General features: G+C 37.9%; 1 long non-coding RNA gene across 1 annotated transcript in view; it reads right to left on the reverse strand.

Moving 5' to 3' along the window:
* LOC141371346 (uncharacterized) overlaps nucleotides 1–17,960 on the reverse strand; it is a 183,843-nt gene that overhangs the window by 55,328 nt on the left and 110,555 nt on the right. The gene's annotated exons all lie outside the window — the stretch shown is intronic.

Genomic DNA, 17,960 nt, shown 5'->3' on the forward strand with positions numbered 1-17,960 from the left:
TGGACCATTTCCTTACACCACACACAAAAATAGACTCCAAATGGTTGAAAGACCTCAATGTGAGACAGGAGTCCACCAAAATCCTAAAGGAGAACACAGGCAGCAACCTCTTCAACCTCAGCTGCAACAACTTCTTCCTAGAAACATTGCCAAAGGCAAGGGAAGCAAGGACAAAAATGAACTATTGGGATTTCATCAAGATAAAAAGCTTTTACACAGCAAAAGAAACAGTCCACAAAACCAAAAGATAACCGACAGAATGGGAGAAAATATTTGCCAATGACATATCAGATAAAGGGCTAGTATCCAAAATCTATAAAGAACTTATCAAACTCAACACCCAGAGAACAAATAATCCAATCAAGAAATGGGCAGAAGACCCGAACAGACATTTTTCCAAAGAAGACATCCAAATGGCCAACAGACACATGAAAATGTGCTCCACATCGCTCGGCATCAGGGAAATCCAAATCAAAACCTCAGTGAGATACCACCTCACACCAGTCAGAATGGCTAAAATTAACAAGTCAGGAAACGACAGATGTTGGCGGGGATGCGGAGAAAAGAGGAACCCTCCTACACCGTGGTTTGGAACGCAAGCTGGTGCAGCCACTCTGGGAAACAGTATGGAGGTTCCTCAAAAAGTTGAAAATAGAGCTACCATAGAATCCAGCAATTGCACTACTGGGTATTTACCCCAAAGATACAAATGTAAGGATCTGAAGGGGTACGTGCACCCCGATGTTTATAGCAGCAATGTCCACAATAGCCAAACTGTGGAAAGAGCAAGATGTCTATCGACAGATGAATGGATAAAGAAGTGGAATATATATATACAGGGGAATATTACGCAGCCATCAAAAGGAATGAGATCTTGCCATTTGCAATGACATGGATGGAAATGGAGAGTATTATGCTCAGCGAAATAAGTCAATGAGGGAAAGACATGTATCTTTCTGATATGAGGAATTCTTAATCTCAGGAAACAAACTTAGGGTTGCCAGAGTGGGGGGGTGTGAGAGGGATGGGGTGTCTGGGTGATAGACATTGGAGAGGGTATGTGCTATGGTGAGTGCTGTGAATTGTGCAAGAATGTTGAATCACAGATCTGTACCCCTGAAACAAATAATGCAATATATGTTAAGAAAAAAAAAAAAGAAGAAGAAAATAGCAGGAGGGGAAGAATGAAGGTTGGAAATCAGAGGGGGAGAGGAACCATGAGAGATGACGGACTCTGAAAAACAAACTGAGGGTTCTGTGGGGCTGGTGGGAGGTTGGGTTAGCCTGGAACACTACCTCAAAAACTAATGATGTAATGTATGGTGATTAACATAACAATAAAAAATTTTTAAAAAGATATTTTTGGTCTAGTGATCATTGTTATCACTTGATATAGTATTAATCCTCTTTTTCTCTAGATCATATTCATTAATTTTATATGGGATCAATGAAATTAGTGTATCTCCTTTTTTCCAGCTTTGTTGAGGTTTAATTGAAAATAATTGTATAGGGGCGCCTGGTTGGCTCAGTCGTTGAGCATCTGCCTTCTGCCCTGGTCATGATCCCAGGGTCCTGGGATTGAGCCCTGCATCAGTCTTCCTGCTCCGCGGGAAGCCTGCTTCTCCCTCTCCCACTCCCCCTGCTTGTGTTCCCTCTCTCACTGTGTCTCTCCTGTCAAATAAAATCTTAAAGAAAAAGAAAAGAAAAGAATTGTATAGATTTAACATGTACAACATGATGGTTTGATATACGTATACACTGTGAAATGATTACTATAACCAAGTTAGTTAACATTTCCAGCATGTCACACAGTTGCCATTCCGTGTGTGTGTGTGTATGTGTCTTGCACACTTAAGATCTACTCTCTTATCAAATTTCAAGGATATAATACCGTATTATTAACTATAGTCACCATGTTGTGCATTTGAACCCCAGAATATTTTTCATCTTATAACTGACAGTTTATACCCTTTGTCCAACAAACATTCCCATTTTCCACACACCGCTGCCACTGGTATCACCATTTTACTCTTTGGTCTATGAGTTTGTCTTTTTTCAATTTCACATAAATATGTCATCATACAGTATTTGTCCTTCTCTATCTAGCTTATTTCACTTAGTATAATATCCTTCAGATTAATCCTTGTTGTGGCAAATGGCAGGATTTCTTTCTTTTTATGGATGAATAATATCCCATTGTAAATATATACCACATATACCACATCTGTCTACAAACACTTATGTATGTCCATATCTTGGCTGTTGTGAAAAATGCTACAACAAACATAGGAGTGAATATATTTCATCAAGACACTGATTTAATTTCCTTCAGATGTATACTAAGAAGTGCACTGTGGATCATAGGTAGTCCTATTTTCAAGTTTTTGAGGAAACCCCACACTGTTTTTCATAATTGCTGTAAAATTTACATTCCTATCAATAATGTACAGAGTTCCCTTTTCTCTACATCCTTGTCAACACTTATTATTTCTTCTCTTTTTGATAACAGCTATCCTAACAGATATGAGGTTATATCTCATTGCAGTTTTCACTTTGATTTCCTGATGCTGACTACCTTTTCATATACATACTGGCATTCTCCATTCTCTCTTTCTCTCCCTCTCTCTATATAGACATATATGTATATATGTACGTGTATATATACATACATACCTGCTATAAACTTATCTCTTAGACCTGGCTCTGCTGCATCCCATAAATTTGGTATGTGTGTTTTCATTTTTATTGGTCTCAAGATGCTTTTTTGATTCATCTTTTGATTTTGTCTTTGACGCATTCCTTGTTCAGGAGTATGTTGTTTAATTTCTGCATATTTGTGAATTCTCTAATTTTCCTATTATTGATTTTTAGTTTCATACCATTTTGATTGGGAAAAAATGCTTGATATAACTTCAATCTTTTTAAATTTCAGACTTGCTTGGTAATGCAACATATCTATCATAGAGAATGTTCTATGTGCATTTGAGTAAGGGGCTATTGGTTAGAATATTCTGTATATGCCTGTCATGTCCATTTGGTCTATGATGTTATTCAAGTCCACTGTTTCTTTATTGATTTTCTGTCTTAAAGATCTATCCAAAGTTGAAAGTAGGGTATTGAAGTCCCACCACTGGTGCACTGCTTTCTGTTTTTCCCTGCAGAGATGACGTTTGCTGTAATTATTTAGGCATTCCAATGTTGAATGTGTATATGGTTAGAATTGTTATATCCTCTTAATAAATTGACCTATTTATCACTATATAGTGACTTTCTTTGTGTCTTGCGACCCTTTCTGACAGAAAGTCTATTTTATCTGCTATAAGTGCAGCCATCCCTGATCTCATGCAATTATCATTTTTATGGACTATCTTTTCCCATCCTTTCACTTTCAACCTTGCTATTGCCATTTTGTTCATTGTTTTCTGTTTTGTAGTGTCTGTTCTGTCTTCCTCTGTTTCTGGCTTCCTTTGTCATTTACTTTTTATAGTGGTATGCTTGAATTTCTATCTTTCATGTATCTACTAGATGTTTTTCCTTTGTGGTTACCATGAGACCTATGTAAAAGACCTTATAGTTAAAAGCAGTCTATTTTAAACTGATAACAACTTATTTTCAATCACATACAAAAACTCCATGCATTCAGGATGTGAATAGTCCGTCTGTTACCTCTCCAGGGAATTCCCCCCTAGTAAGCAAGGATAGCTTTATTTGCTTTATTTTGGAGAGATCTCCACCATCATCTGGAGGTTACACTTCTTGGAATCATGCTGTGTAAAGGACAGTTTCTGCCACCAGCTGGTACACCATTCTCCCTCTCAACAGTAAAGATGGAATTTAAGTTACGAACATCTTGTTGTGCCACACTCTATGAAAACCATGATTTCTTCTGGCTCTTTCTGAAGGCTGCTGAATCATCACTCTGCCATGTCTTTCTTGCTTCCTCCTGCCTGTCTGCCTATCTCCTTTATCTCCACTGCATTTTCAACCCACATATTTTGGTTTCCAGAGTTTTACTTTAACTAAAAATAGTTGTGATTTTTATTTTTCATTTTTGATCTTTTATCAGTTTTCAAGGAGAAAAAGAAGGAAATGCTGATTTGATACTATTACATTCATATAGAATGCCTCAGAAAATTCTATGTTGGGGTGCCTGAGTGGCTCAGTCGTTAAGCGTCTGCTTCCGGTTCAGGACATGATCCCAGGGTCCTGGGATCGAGCCCTCCATCAGGCTCCTTGCTCAGCGGGAAGCCTTCTTCTCCCTCTCCCACTCCCCCCTGCTTGTGTTGCCTCTCTTGCTGTCTGTCTCTCTCTGTGTCAAATAAATAAAATCTTTAAAAAAAGAAAAAGAAAATTCTATGTTAAATATTGCCAACACATATGCTTATATATATGTTTGGCAAGAATGAAGCAGATCAGTGTCCATCTGGTTCACTGCTGCATCCACAGTACCAAGAGTAATGCCTTGTAAGTAAAAGATATTCAATAAATACTTGTTAACGTAATAAAGTCTACGTACATATGAGCTTCTGGTCATTCATTTAAAATATCATTCTTCCTGGTGTCTTGACACAACAGCTAAAAATAATCTGGAAAATATGTGTATGTGAATAGAGCTCACACACTTAAAATTGAGTAAAATAAGATTGCTAAACATTACATATAAGATTTACTTTATGCTGAAAAGGAAAAACCCAAGAAAATAATAGCGAATATCTACAACCACATATGGATGCTTGTGCATTTTTTTAAAGTTTGAAAAAAAGAGATTAGAGTGTAATCAAGGGGGCTTTTAGCCTCCCCATCATATGTCTTTCTAAAAATGAGACTCCATTTATATTACACTTGTGTAATTTGAAATCAACTTTAAAACCATATCCTATTTTCCTGGGAAATGGTTCAGCTTACCTCTTTCTCTCTAGATTTTTGCCACAGATCAGATCTCAGAAACAGCCTCACTGGGAGAGGGAGATCTGCATAAGATTTATGAGAGAGTGCTCTTTGAGAACAATGTCTACCAGGGGTGTGGAAAGATTTAAGCAAAGGGAGAAGTTTGGCTGTGATGCAGTTGGAGCACAGGCCTCAACCAATCCCACAGATATTCTGCAGCTGGAATGGCTGTTCACAGTTTTCCTCCCTGAGGAAACTGGGATAGGCCATTAAATCCCAGCATTAACCTGTCAGTGTAAGTGGGTTATGACTCTTTAGCTAAGAGCAATTCCCAGAGAGGGACTCATCTAAGAGCTGACAGTCACCAAGATTCCCAGGAGCTAGGACATGGGTACTTGAGTGCTTTAATCCTGATGTGGGAATGGAAAAGAATCGGGATAGCATCCATAAGCATGTGAGCTTCTAGAGGAGAGCGACTGTGACTTCACTGTCATTTTATCCCCAGCTTTTTGCTTGCTTTCTGGCACATGACAGAGATTCAGTGAAAACTTGCTGGATGAATGAGTAAAATAACATGTCTGGTAACTATAAAACTCACTTTTACTTGAGTATAAAGAGATGAGAGTGATGAAAAATGAATCCAAAAGAAGTAAATAAGGTTCTGTTATGGTTAATGTTATAGCAAGCTCTGAAACAGAACAGCAGCAGTAGAAATAGGGAGACTTATTTTTAAAAATAGGACTTGGGTCTGTGTAGGGGTAAGGGAGAGAGAAAAGTGTAAAATGATCCCAAATTTTCCAGCTAGTATGACTAGGTGTTGGAATTAAGTGAAATCTCAAACACAAGAGGAGTAACAGTTTTGGAAGAGGAAGTTCACTAGGCCCCTAAAACCAGAGAATGTCTTGTTCACCATTTTATTCCTAGTCCCTAGCATAGTGCCAAACATGCAGAAACATTATAGCGAGATCATTAAAAAGTCAGGAGAGTGGATGAAGTGGCATTCGAGGTCCTTTTCTAGTGTATTATTGCATCGAATAGTAAACAAGCCCTACACAATATAATATTCTGGTCCTCTGAAATCACTTCTTACAGAAGTACCTGATAGTATGCTGTGTCCTTCAGAGGGAATGCTCAGAGGACATACTACAGAGGCTTTTAAATTTCAACAGCGATGCCTTGGGCTTCTACAAAGACTTGATTCCAGTAGAATTTGTCAAAAATATTTTAAGTATTTTTAAAGCTGTACTTGAAAATACACACTCAACTGTGAACTAGAATCATATCTGAGCACTTTAGAGACCACTAAAGTATTTATGTTTTTATTTTTGATGGTGAGAGTAAATGTTATAAATTTGGACTTAAAGTGTAAATCCATACTAGCATAATAACACTTTTATTTTTTAATATTTTAGGAGTTGCTTTAAAATATACAAAAGTACCGAGTTAGCCTTACTTCTTCGTTTTACAGACAAAGAAATTTAGGCTTAGAGAAGTAAAACAGTATGCTCAGAACACATATCACATCCCTGGAAGAGACAGAGCTAGAACCCAACTGTCCCAAATAAGAGTATGATGTTCTTTTCACTGCACCACCAGGCTGAGAAAACATGGAATTTTCATTCAGAGAACTTCCTGCTACCACTGTTAGGTAATTACCCTACCCCTTGTAGATAATGTTATTGAGTGATTCCAAAAAGCATTTATGGAACACATAAAAACCCAGAAAGACCATACCATTTATCTAGGAAGCAAAAATTAAAGTCCCTAAATTATAAACAAGGGTAATGACTCTGATATAAAGAAGAGTCACAGTGAGCAATTTAAATCCATGAGTCTGTAGAAACAGATTGATTACAAACACATTATCGAGGTGAAGGCCAGGCTGCTGAATAGATAGGGAAGAAAAGAGAATTTTTCTGCTTCTTTTCTTTTCTGAGAAAAATGTCTCTATTTTCAGTTTCTTTTGTAACCTCTGTTCAGAGATACCTTCCTTTCATCAGCCAACCAGGTGTTATTCACCAAAACGTCCATGTGGAACATTCAGTCAGCAGGCAGTGTACACTGAGCTCCCTAAGCACTGAAGTCACAGAGAAGAAAAAGGCAGGTGCTTGCAGAGCTCACACTTGAGAGCAGGGGAGGTTCTACCTCTCCTCCTTTATAACTGAGCCATTCCTATTTGCCTCTGATGTCACTACTTTTTTAAGAACAATAAGAGGAATAATCATTGAATTGATTGCTTCATTAGGCATAGTGATAACTCATATTTATTTTTACCTATCCACAGTTTTTATTTTCAATTTCACTAAATCAACCAAGTCCTTCATCCACACAATACCATAATCTTAGTAAACTCTGTATATGTTAGTTTGATTCCTCTTTACCTTAAAAAGATGTATTTTTCCTCTCTTCACAGTAAAATATAAATAAATAAATTAGAATAGAATGAGTGTACTTTTTCTGTTGAGAACCAGGTAATAAATATTTTAAGTTTTGCAAGCCATATGGTCTCTGTCAGATCTACTTAATTTTGCCATTGCAGTATAAAACTATCCATGGACAATATGTAAATGAGTATGTCTGTGTTCCAATAAAACTTTATTTATGGACACTAAAATTTGAATTTCAAATAATTTTCACATGTCACAAAATACTATTCTCCTTTGTTTTTTTCAACCACTGAAAAATGTTAAGGCATTCTTAGTTTTCAGGCTATACAAAGCAGGCCAGATTTGGCTTGTGGATTATAGCTTGCCCACCCCTAAATTAAAACTTTAACTTCATTAACAAATTCTACCTACAGTTAAATTTTGATTCAAGGATTTTAGGGCAGCAACAACTATTTAGAACATACATGATTCCATGGAGGGTTGAAATAATTTCCTATCTGAACATGAGATGGTCAAGAAACAGCATCTTTAGAAGGAAAATAGTCCAATTCAGGAAGAGCCCGGTACAACTGGCAATCAATATTGATTATGTTAAAAGTAACCTTCAATGGCTCTTTGTCCACATTTTTTGTCAGTGTAAAAGCAGCAGAATCTTGCTCATAAGCTTGCCAGCCTTGCTGAGAGATCATGAGCATCCCATGCTTGTTAGGAAATGGTTTCCTTAAGTCATTACCTGGTCAACTTGTGTTCATCAATTCATGGATTAAAATAATAATAAAATAATAATAATAATAATTCACTTGCAAAATGAACAAACCTATTTATTACTCATCTAATACCTTGGTTGCACCAGTAAGAAACTTACACTATGGAGTTCAAATCGAAATTTCATCTTGGTTCACATAACCAGGATTCACAGGAAGAATAGCTCACACTTCAATGGACAGTTGTTCAAGTTTTAATTTCATAAGTCATGCAAATATCTTCAAGTCTTATCTGAGTTCCCACATTTAGGGATATGTAGCCATGGCTAAGGTCCAAACTCCAAAAACATCAAAATACTTTCATCAACTCATGCATCAATGAGAATTCATATATCTTGAAGAAACTAACAGAAACCTGTTAAGCCATTCTAATTAGTACTTTGAAAAGCCAGGTGTTGTTAGTACTTAGAGGAAAAGACACATATCCCCAAGCCCTGCTAATAAACCAACGCTGGATTGGCTCTTTGAAAGATTTAACATCAACCAGCTGTTCAATATTAATGTCATCTTGCTTTATCTCATCCTTGGCTCGAATTTAGACTTTGATTATAACATTAGTTATAGAGATCAATCTTAAAAATTTAGAATCAGTTCGCATTTGGATAAATGTGATTTTCCCTTCTTCCTACAGCCAATGCATCAAAAGAAATATTCCTCTGCTTCAAATAAATTAGGACCACCAAGTAGATTGTAAATAGCAGAGCTAAAGTATGAACCCAAGCCCAATGACCAATCTGGTGCTCTTAGCCATGCTACCACATTGCCTCTCTCTCTGTGCCTAGCTAGTTATCTTACGTAAAAAGGCAAGAATAACTTTTAGGAGGATTTAACTCTAATACATAGATTGGAGACCCTGAGGTTGGACTGTGATTGCAGAAATTGTGAAGGGATGAGGTGAAAAATATTCCTCTGGTGAATCAACCAAAATTGCTGGATAGATTGAAGGCAAGGAAAAGAGAAATGACAGAGACAAGAGTAATATCTGTATTGATTACTATTGCATTCTACAAATATTTATTGAGCACCTACTATGCCTGGGACTGTGCTAGATATTAAGGGGGAAACTAAAGAAAATAGACCATGGCCTTGCCCTCCTGAAGTAAGATCTTATTATTAATAGAAAGCAGATTTTATATACATAGAGTATGTCTAGAAGGGTATACTTAAAATTCATAACACTGTTGCTTAGGAAGGGCACAAGGTGGATGGAGAGACAGGGACAGGAGGGAAACTTCATGGACACCTTTTCCTACCTATTGAATTTTAAAATGTGAATCTATTATCTATTTTAATTTTTTTAATCAAGCATTTAAAAAATATTGGAACTTCAATGGCCAACAGGCACATGAAAAAGTGCTCAACATCGCTCGGCATCAGGGAAATCCAAATCAAAACCTCAATGAGATACCACCTCACACCCGTCAGAATGGCTAAAATTAACAAGTCAGGGAACGACAGATGTTGGCGGGGATGTGGAGAAAGGGGAACCCTCCTACACTGTTGGTGGGAATGCAAGCTGGTGCAACCCCTCTGGAAAACAGTATGGAGGTTCCTCAAACAGTTGAAATTAGAGCTACCATACGATCCAGCAACTGCACTACTGGGTATTTACCACAAAGATACAAATGTAGGGACCCGAAGGGGTACATGTACCCCAATATTTATAGCAGCAATGTCCAAAATAGCCAAACTGTGGAAAGAGCCAAGATGCCCATCGACAGATGAATGGATAAAGAAGAGGTGGTATATATACACAATGGAATATTATGCAGCCATCAAAAGGAATGAGATCTTGCCATTTGCAACGATGTGGATGGAACTGGAGGGTGTTATGCTGAGTGAAATAAGTCAATCAGAGAAAGACATGTATCATATGACCTCACTGATATGAGGAATTCTTAATCTCAGGAAACAAACTGAGTGTTACTGGAGTGGTTGGGGGTGGGAGGGATGGGGTGGTTGGGTGATAGACATTGGGGAGGGTATGTGCTATGGTGAGCGCTGTGAATTGTGCAAGACTGTTGAATCATAGATCTGTACTTCTGAAACAACGCAACATATTTTAAGAAAAAAGAAAAAGAAGAAGAGAAAAGGGGAGTATGTCAGAGGGGGAGACGAACCATGAGAGATGATGGACTCTGAAAAACAAACTGAGGGTTCTAGAGGGGAGGGGGGTGGGGGGATGGGTTAGCCTGGTGATGGGTATTGAGGAGGGCACGTTCTGCATGGAGCACTGGGTGTTATGAACAAACAATGAATCATGGAACACTGCATCAAAAACTAATGTAATATATGGTGATTAACATAACAATAAAAAAAATTAAAAAAAAATATTGGAACTTCATTCATATTCAGTGTTTCTCAAGAAATTATGTCATTCTGGGCATTCTTTCACCTGAAAAAGAATGTTGTCAGCTTTATCTTTTCAAGAACATTTGCCAAAATATTTCATTTGTGATACTTGGGCATTTACAAATTGTCAGTTTACTTTTTAATTTTGTAGAGTAATTTCTGGCCATTTGTCTTCAGGCTAGTAAAGACTGTGAAGTGACAGGCCTTTGGCCAGCTCAGATTAGGGGGACGAGTAAAAACTACAGAGAGCTTTCACTGGCACCCACATGGCCAGGGTTAGGTTTTTCTGGGACCAGTAAGGGAAAGCGGAATTAATACTTCAGAAAGACTGTTGCCCAGGACCAGAGAGCTAGCAGGGCCAGGTAGTAGGCTTGGTAAAACACAGAACTGAAAAACAGACCGAGCCTGATACAAAAACTAGGAGGCAGGGAGTAAGCTGTAAATCACAGAATCCTTAGAGACAAGCTCAAGAGCTGATAGGGAATGGAAAAGGGGTACAGGATTCTCCAGTGATTCTCATGAACACTACCAGATACTGGATGTTCACAGTTGTCTTTAGAGGCCAATGTGCACATATTTCCAGTGAGTTAAGCTAGGGTAGAGAAGACAATTTTGCCACTAGAGATCTCAGGTTTCAAAGGCTGGAACACTATCCAAGATCTCAAGGGCCATTGGGAATAATTTACTTATTTACATATAGGTTTTACATATCACTGGCTTAACTTAAATGTGCTATATGCTATACCACGTTGTTTTATCTCCATCCTAAGATTGTTAGGGGTTTTTTTTTTAATATATTATACTTTACACTACTTACTTGTAAAATTATTATACATCACAAGACATCTAGGATAATATGTGAAATGTCATTAGGACTATATTTAAATAAATATATTAACAGTAAGAAGCACAAAGACTCTTTGCTCTGTCAGACACAGTGCTTTTTAAAAACACTTTTTTTTAAACTTGAATATGATTATTTTTGAATGAAATTTTGCTTTGCCCATGACTAAGGTAATATATCCTTATTAGTAATCAGTGAGAAAAAAGAAAAGAGTAAAGGAAAGAAGGAGGAAGGTAGAAAGGCGGTTAGGGAAGGAGGAAGGGAGAGAGACAAAATATTTCCCAGTACAATGTTTGTGTTGTTCATGCTACTGTTTATATAATTTTTTACATTCATTTACAGGATTTAAATGTATGGATAGATAGATTATACATCTGCATGGTTTTTTCCCTATACCTAGATAACTTCCTATTTTACTATAAACTTTCCCATAAAACCATTTTAATTTCTACATTAGAGTCCATTAATTACAGATTTGTCACAGGTTATACATATCTGTGGTAGGTTGACTTCCCTGGGAAGCACACTCAACTCAGCTTAGGGTGCAAAGATTTAGGAATGAGTGCCCTTGGAGTAAACACTGCAGGGAGGGAGAGGAAGAAGGCAGGACTGAGCAGAGAAAAGTCAGGCTATGGTGCCAGCCCCACAGCAAGCTTGGGCAACCCCACCATGAGTTCTGGCGCTAACATTTGCCCCAGGTTTGGCCTTTATACCCCAAATTTTATGTCATGGTATGTGGGCTGTCTTGACAAGGGTGTGTGACCTTCAGCAAGGTGGCTTCTGCAGCCACCTGGAGTCCATCCGATGAAAGCACTGTCACTTGACAACTCTCCCAGGAGCTAGGGCAACAAGTCCTTCCGCGCAGGGATATTTGGACAGTGGATCACCATGTCCACCACAACATTCTATTTAATATAACTTTTCATTTTTGTATTTTTATATTCTTACCAATTTCCTTTATTAAAAACACTCTGTACATATTTTTAAACATGCATTTAGGATTATTTCCTAAATTTATATTCTCAAAACCAGAATTGCTGGGTTAAAATATTTTAACCATTTTAAGGTTCTTGAAACACATGATAAATTGCCCTCAAATAGATGTTCCAGTTTGCACTCAAGCCACTGGTATACAAGAGCTGCCCATGTTCCAGGTTTTCCAGCTTTGGATATTTTAATCTAAAAGTGATCATCTGACACTAGTTAACACATTAGCTCTTTCAAAATTTTCTTTCTATAGATTATCAGTGAATTTTAACATTAATTTATGTTTCTTCAATCAATAATATAACCTCTGTTGCAAACTGCCAATTCACTCTCTGCTCATTTTCTTAAGGGAGTATAGTATTTCACCATCAAGGATAGAACTTTTTTAAAGTTTTTATTAGATTCCAGTTAGTTGACATAGTGTAATATTAGTTTCAGTTGTACAATATAGTGGTTCAACACTTCCATGCAACACCTAGTGCTCATCACAAGTAGACTCCCTCATCCCCATCACTTATTTCACCCATCCCGCCCATCCCTCTCCCCCCTGGTAATCATCAGTTTGTTCTCTATACGTAAGAGTCTGTTTCTTGGTTTGCTTCTCTTTTTTTTCTTTTGCTCCTTTGTGTTGTTTCTTAAATTCCACATATGAATGAAATCATATGGTATTTGTCTTTCTCTGACCGACTTATTTTGCTTAGCATAATCCTATCTCCATCCATGTCATTGCAAATGCCATCATCATGGATAGAAATTAAAAGGGTTCACTCATAAAAATACCCTAGTTCCAAAACTTGAAACTAGTTAATTCAATATCATCAATTTTTCTTCTCTTTTAGTCAGACTACTTCATTCGTTCATTTATATACTTTGATACTATATTTTTCTATCTTCCCTTTTCGCTGGCAAATCGGAGGGGAAGAAAAGTATGATGCAAAATAGTTTCATGTACAGTATAGTACAAGAGCATAAACCACAGAAAAAGCCTTGGGGAGATGCTCAAGGAAATTTATGGAAATACACTGATTTGATGGATGAATAAAAACATAAATAGATACTGTCTAACAATAAGTATTTGGCAGTAGCTAAAATATAACCTCAAGAATTAAATGATTTTCTTTTAAAATATAGGAGCAATTTTGGGCTTGTTATTAACTGACACACTGTGCTTTAGAAATCAAGAATAAAAAGGCATTAGTAGATATTTATTTTCTCCCTGTAAGCTTTTCGTGACTTATTTTGCCACAAGAGCCATTTGCATGGGCCCTCTACATTTTAATTCAATCAGTTGCAAATTAATTTTCTAGGGAACAAAAAGTACTCCTGAGAGATGTTGTATGATTTCCATATTGCTTTTATTTTCATCTTTAGGTTTAAAAAAGAAAACAAAGTTAATGAAGTTGTTACTAATAATCTTCCTTTCATATAATTTTTTAGATCCAATTATGCATTTTTAGTTGTTGCTTTTTTTATAGTTAAGGTTCACTGCTATTCAAATGAGCATCCACCAGAAAACCAATGTATTAAACATGACATACATAAATGGGTGTGAAAAACGCTAGGAATCAAAGAGAACTGTAAGCAGTCTCTGTATGTATTATGATTTATAAATATTAAATGGAACCCAGGCATTCTTTCTATTGGTGTCCTGGGCTTTGTCTTTCCTCCATTATCTATACTTCCCACCAGAAGTTAAATTTTCCTCTTTATTGATTTTTCACAAAGGAATTCTTTCCAACCATATGTCACTTAATTACAGGGTTATTGCATGCAACTAAAAAGGTGCTGATTACAAAAGGATTAAAATACTTAGCAAAGAAGGGACCCAGTTTACATAGGCTTTGCAGATTATCAAAGTCTTACTGAGCTCTCACCTTCTTGTCAATGCTATACATTTGTCAATGATTCAGAATCCATCTACATAGAGCACAGCTAAAAATGGGAATTCAGGGGGGCGGAGCAAGATGGCGGAGGAGTAGGAGACCTGGATTTCGTCTGGTCTCAGGAATTTAGCTGAATAGGGATCAAACCATTCTGAACACTTATGAACTCAACAGGAGATCGAAGAGAGAAGCAACAACTCTCTGAACAGAGAAGCGACCACTTACTGGAAGGTAGAACATGCGGAGAAGCGAATCTGAGACGATATTCAGGAGGATAGACAGCAGGGGAGGGGCCTCCATCGGCCGCTTCTGGCAAGTGATAGAGCCAGAGCTCAAAATCAGAATTTTGGAGGTCGGCTCTGCTGAAGGACGTCGCACCAGTGGCTAAGCTGGGGGTGGAACCCTCGCGGGACAGTGTGGTCTCAGGACCCTCGGGGTCACAGAAAGACTGCAGGTGCCTGAGTGCGGGAGAGCTCTGAGGTATCGGAGCAGGGAAGCTGGGTACAGAGACGGAGCCGAAGCGTGGGCTCTCAGCTCAGGGTTGCCATAAACTATGATCCACGGCACAGTCGGGCCACTGCTGCACCAGCAGGGACCCAAAAAGCGGCAGATCCAGGGAGACTCCCCTTCATCCGCCAGGAGGAGTGGCGTGGGAGTGCACCACAGGGATCTGCTGGGTTTGGAGACTCGACACCGGGTCGGGTGCCAGAGATACAAACGCTCCGTCACAGGCCGGATGAGTATGGAGTACGGCCGGAGACCGGAGACATGGGAGTGACTGCTTTTCTCTGGGGGCGCACTGAGGAGTGGGGCCCCGAGTTCTCGGCTCCTCCAGGGCGGAGATTGGGAGGCCATCATTTCACTCTCATCCTCCAAAGCTATACCGAGAGCTTGCAGGGAACAAAATTTCCTGAGGGCAAACCCCAGCAGATTGCTTAGCCCGGACCAACAAAGGCGAGGCAATTCCACCTCCGGCAAAGACATTTGGGAACCATGGCAATAGGCCCCTCCCCAAGAAGATCAGCATGAACAGCCAGACAAGACCAAGTTTACCGATGAAGGAGAACGGAAGACCTCCAGCGTTAGGGGAATACTGCACATAGAATTCATGGCTTTTTTACCATGATTCATTAGTTTTACAAAGTTAATTTTTTTAACTGTTTTTTTCTTTGAATTTTTTTCCCTTTTTCAACCAACATCTCATCAATCCCTTTTTTAAAAAAAACATTTTTATTTTTCATTTTTAGAGTCATATTCTATCCCTTCATAGTAGTTACTCTTATTTTTGGCATATATATATATAAGTTGTTCTCTCTTTAAAATTTTGAGATACAATTTCTTCTAACAGATCAAAATATAGCCTAAATCACTACTGTATGGCTTTGTTCTAGTCTCCTACCTGATCACATTCTCTCCCTTTTTTTTTAATCTTCCTCTTTCTTTTTTCAAACAACTTATCAATTACTTTTATAAAATCTTTTATACATTTCATGTTTACAGTCATCTTCCATCCCTTCATTGTATCAACCCTTATTTTGTACATATATAAGTCTTTGTTTCTTTAAAATTATAGGGGGCACTTTCTTCAGACCAAAAGACACCCAAAATCTTGTGTATGGCACTGATCTATGAACTAGCCTGATCATATTTGATCATATTCTGTTTTTCTGTTTTGTTCTGTTTTTGTTTGTTTTTATCTTTTTCTTTTTCTTTTTTTTCTTTTTCTCTTTCTTTTTTCTTTCTTTCCCTTTCTTTTCCCCTGGCTTCAGGTCTTTTCTGATTTGTTTAGAGTATATTTGCTGGGGACGTTGTTAACCTGTTAGCATTTTGTTCTCTCATTCATCTATTCTCCTCTGCACAAAATGACAAGAAGACAAAAATCACCTCAACAAAAGGAACAAGAGGTAGTACCGTCTGCCAGGGACCTACTCAATACGGACATTAGTACGATGTTGGACCTATAGTTCAGAATCATGATTTTATACATCAAAAACTAATGATGTAATGTATGGTGATTAACATAACAATAAAAATTTTAAAAAAAGATTCATGATTTTAAAGATACTAGCTGGGCTTGAAAAAAGCATGGAAGTTATTAGAGACACCCTTCCTGGAGAAATAAAAGAACTAAAATCAAACCAAAGCAAAATCAAAAAGGCTATTAATGAGGTGCAATCAAAAATGGGGCACTAACTGCTAGGATAAATGAGGCAGAAGAGAGAATCAGCGATATAGAAGACCAAACAATGGAAAATAAAGAAGCTGAGAAAAAGAGAGATAACTACTGGATCACGAGGGCAGAATTCGAGAGATAAGCAATAACATAAGATGAAACAACATTAAAATAATTGGGATCCCAGAAGAAGAAGAAAGAGAGAGGGGGGCAGAAGTATATAGAAGCAAATAATAGCAGAGACCTTCCCTAATGTGGGGAAGGAAACAGGCATCAATCCAGGAGGCACAGAGAACCCCTCTCAAAATCAATAAAAATAGGTCAACACCCCGACATCTAATAGTAAAACTTACGAGTCTCAGAGACAAAGAGAAAATCCTGAAAGCAGCTCGGGAGAAGAGATATGTAACCTAAATGGTAGAAACATTAGATTGGCATAGGACCTATCCACAGAGACCTGGCAGGCCAGAAAGGATTGGCATGATATCTTCAGAGCACTAAACGAGAAAAATATGCAGCAAAGAATACTATATCCAGCTAGGCTGTCACTGAAAATAGGAGAGATAAAAAGCTTCCAGGACAAACAAACTCTAAAGGAATTTGCAACATGAAACCAGCCCTCCAAGAAATATTGAAAGGGGTCCTCTAAGCAAAGAGAGAGCCTAAAAGCAGCATAGACCAGAAAGGAACACAGACAATATAAAGGAACAGTCACCTTACAGGCAATACAATGACACTAAATTCATATCTTTCAATAGTTACCCTGAATGAAATGGGCTAAATGCCCCAATCAAAAGACACGGGCTATCAGATTGGATTAAAAACAAGACCCATCGATATGCTGTCTGCAAGAGACTCATTTTAGACCCAAAGACACCCTGAGATTGAAAGTGAGGGGGTGGAAAACCTTTTACCATGCTAATGGACACCAAAAGAAAGCTGGAGGGGCAATCCTTATATCAGACAAATTCAATTTTAAACCAGACTGTAATGAGAAGAGGAAGGACACTATATCCTACTTAAAGGGTCTATCAAACAAGAAGATCTACCAATTGTAAATATTTATGCCCCTAACATGGGAGCAGCCAATTATATAGGCAATTAATAACAAAAGCAAAGAAACACATTGACAACAATACAATAATAGTGGGGGATTTAACACCCCCCTGACTGAAATGGACAGATCATCTAAGCAAAAGATCAACAAGGAAATAAAGACTTTAAATGAGACACTGGACCAAATGGACTTCACAGACAAATTCAGAACATTCCATCCCAGAGCAACGGAATACACATTCTTCTCTAGTGCCCATGGAACATTCTCCAGAATAGATCACATCCTAGGTCACAAATCAGGTCTCAACCAGCACCAAAAGATTGGGATTATTCCCTGCATATTTTCAGACCACAATACTTTGAAACTAGAACTCAATCACAAGAGGAAAGTCGGAAAGAACTCAAACACATGGAGGCTAAAGAGCATCCTATTAAAAAATGAATGGGTCAACCAAGAATATAAGATGAACTTAAAAAATTCATGGAAACCAATGATAATGAAAACACAACTGTTCAAAATCTTTGGGATTCAGCAAAGGCAGTCCTAAAGGAAAGTATATAGCAATACAAGCCTTTCTCAAGAAACAAGAAAGGTCTCAAATACACATCCTAACCCTACACCTAAAG

The sequence above is a fragment of the Callorhinus ursinus genome, unplaced genomic scaffold (assembly GCF_003265705.2).
Source record: "Callorhinus ursinus isolate GAN/ISIS: 27379988/994484 unplaced genomic scaffold, GSC_fseal_2.0 scaffold69, whole genome shotgun sequence".
Lineage (NCBI taxonomy): Eukaryota > Metazoa > Chordata > Mammalia > Carnivora > Otariidae > Callorhinus > Callorhinus ursinus.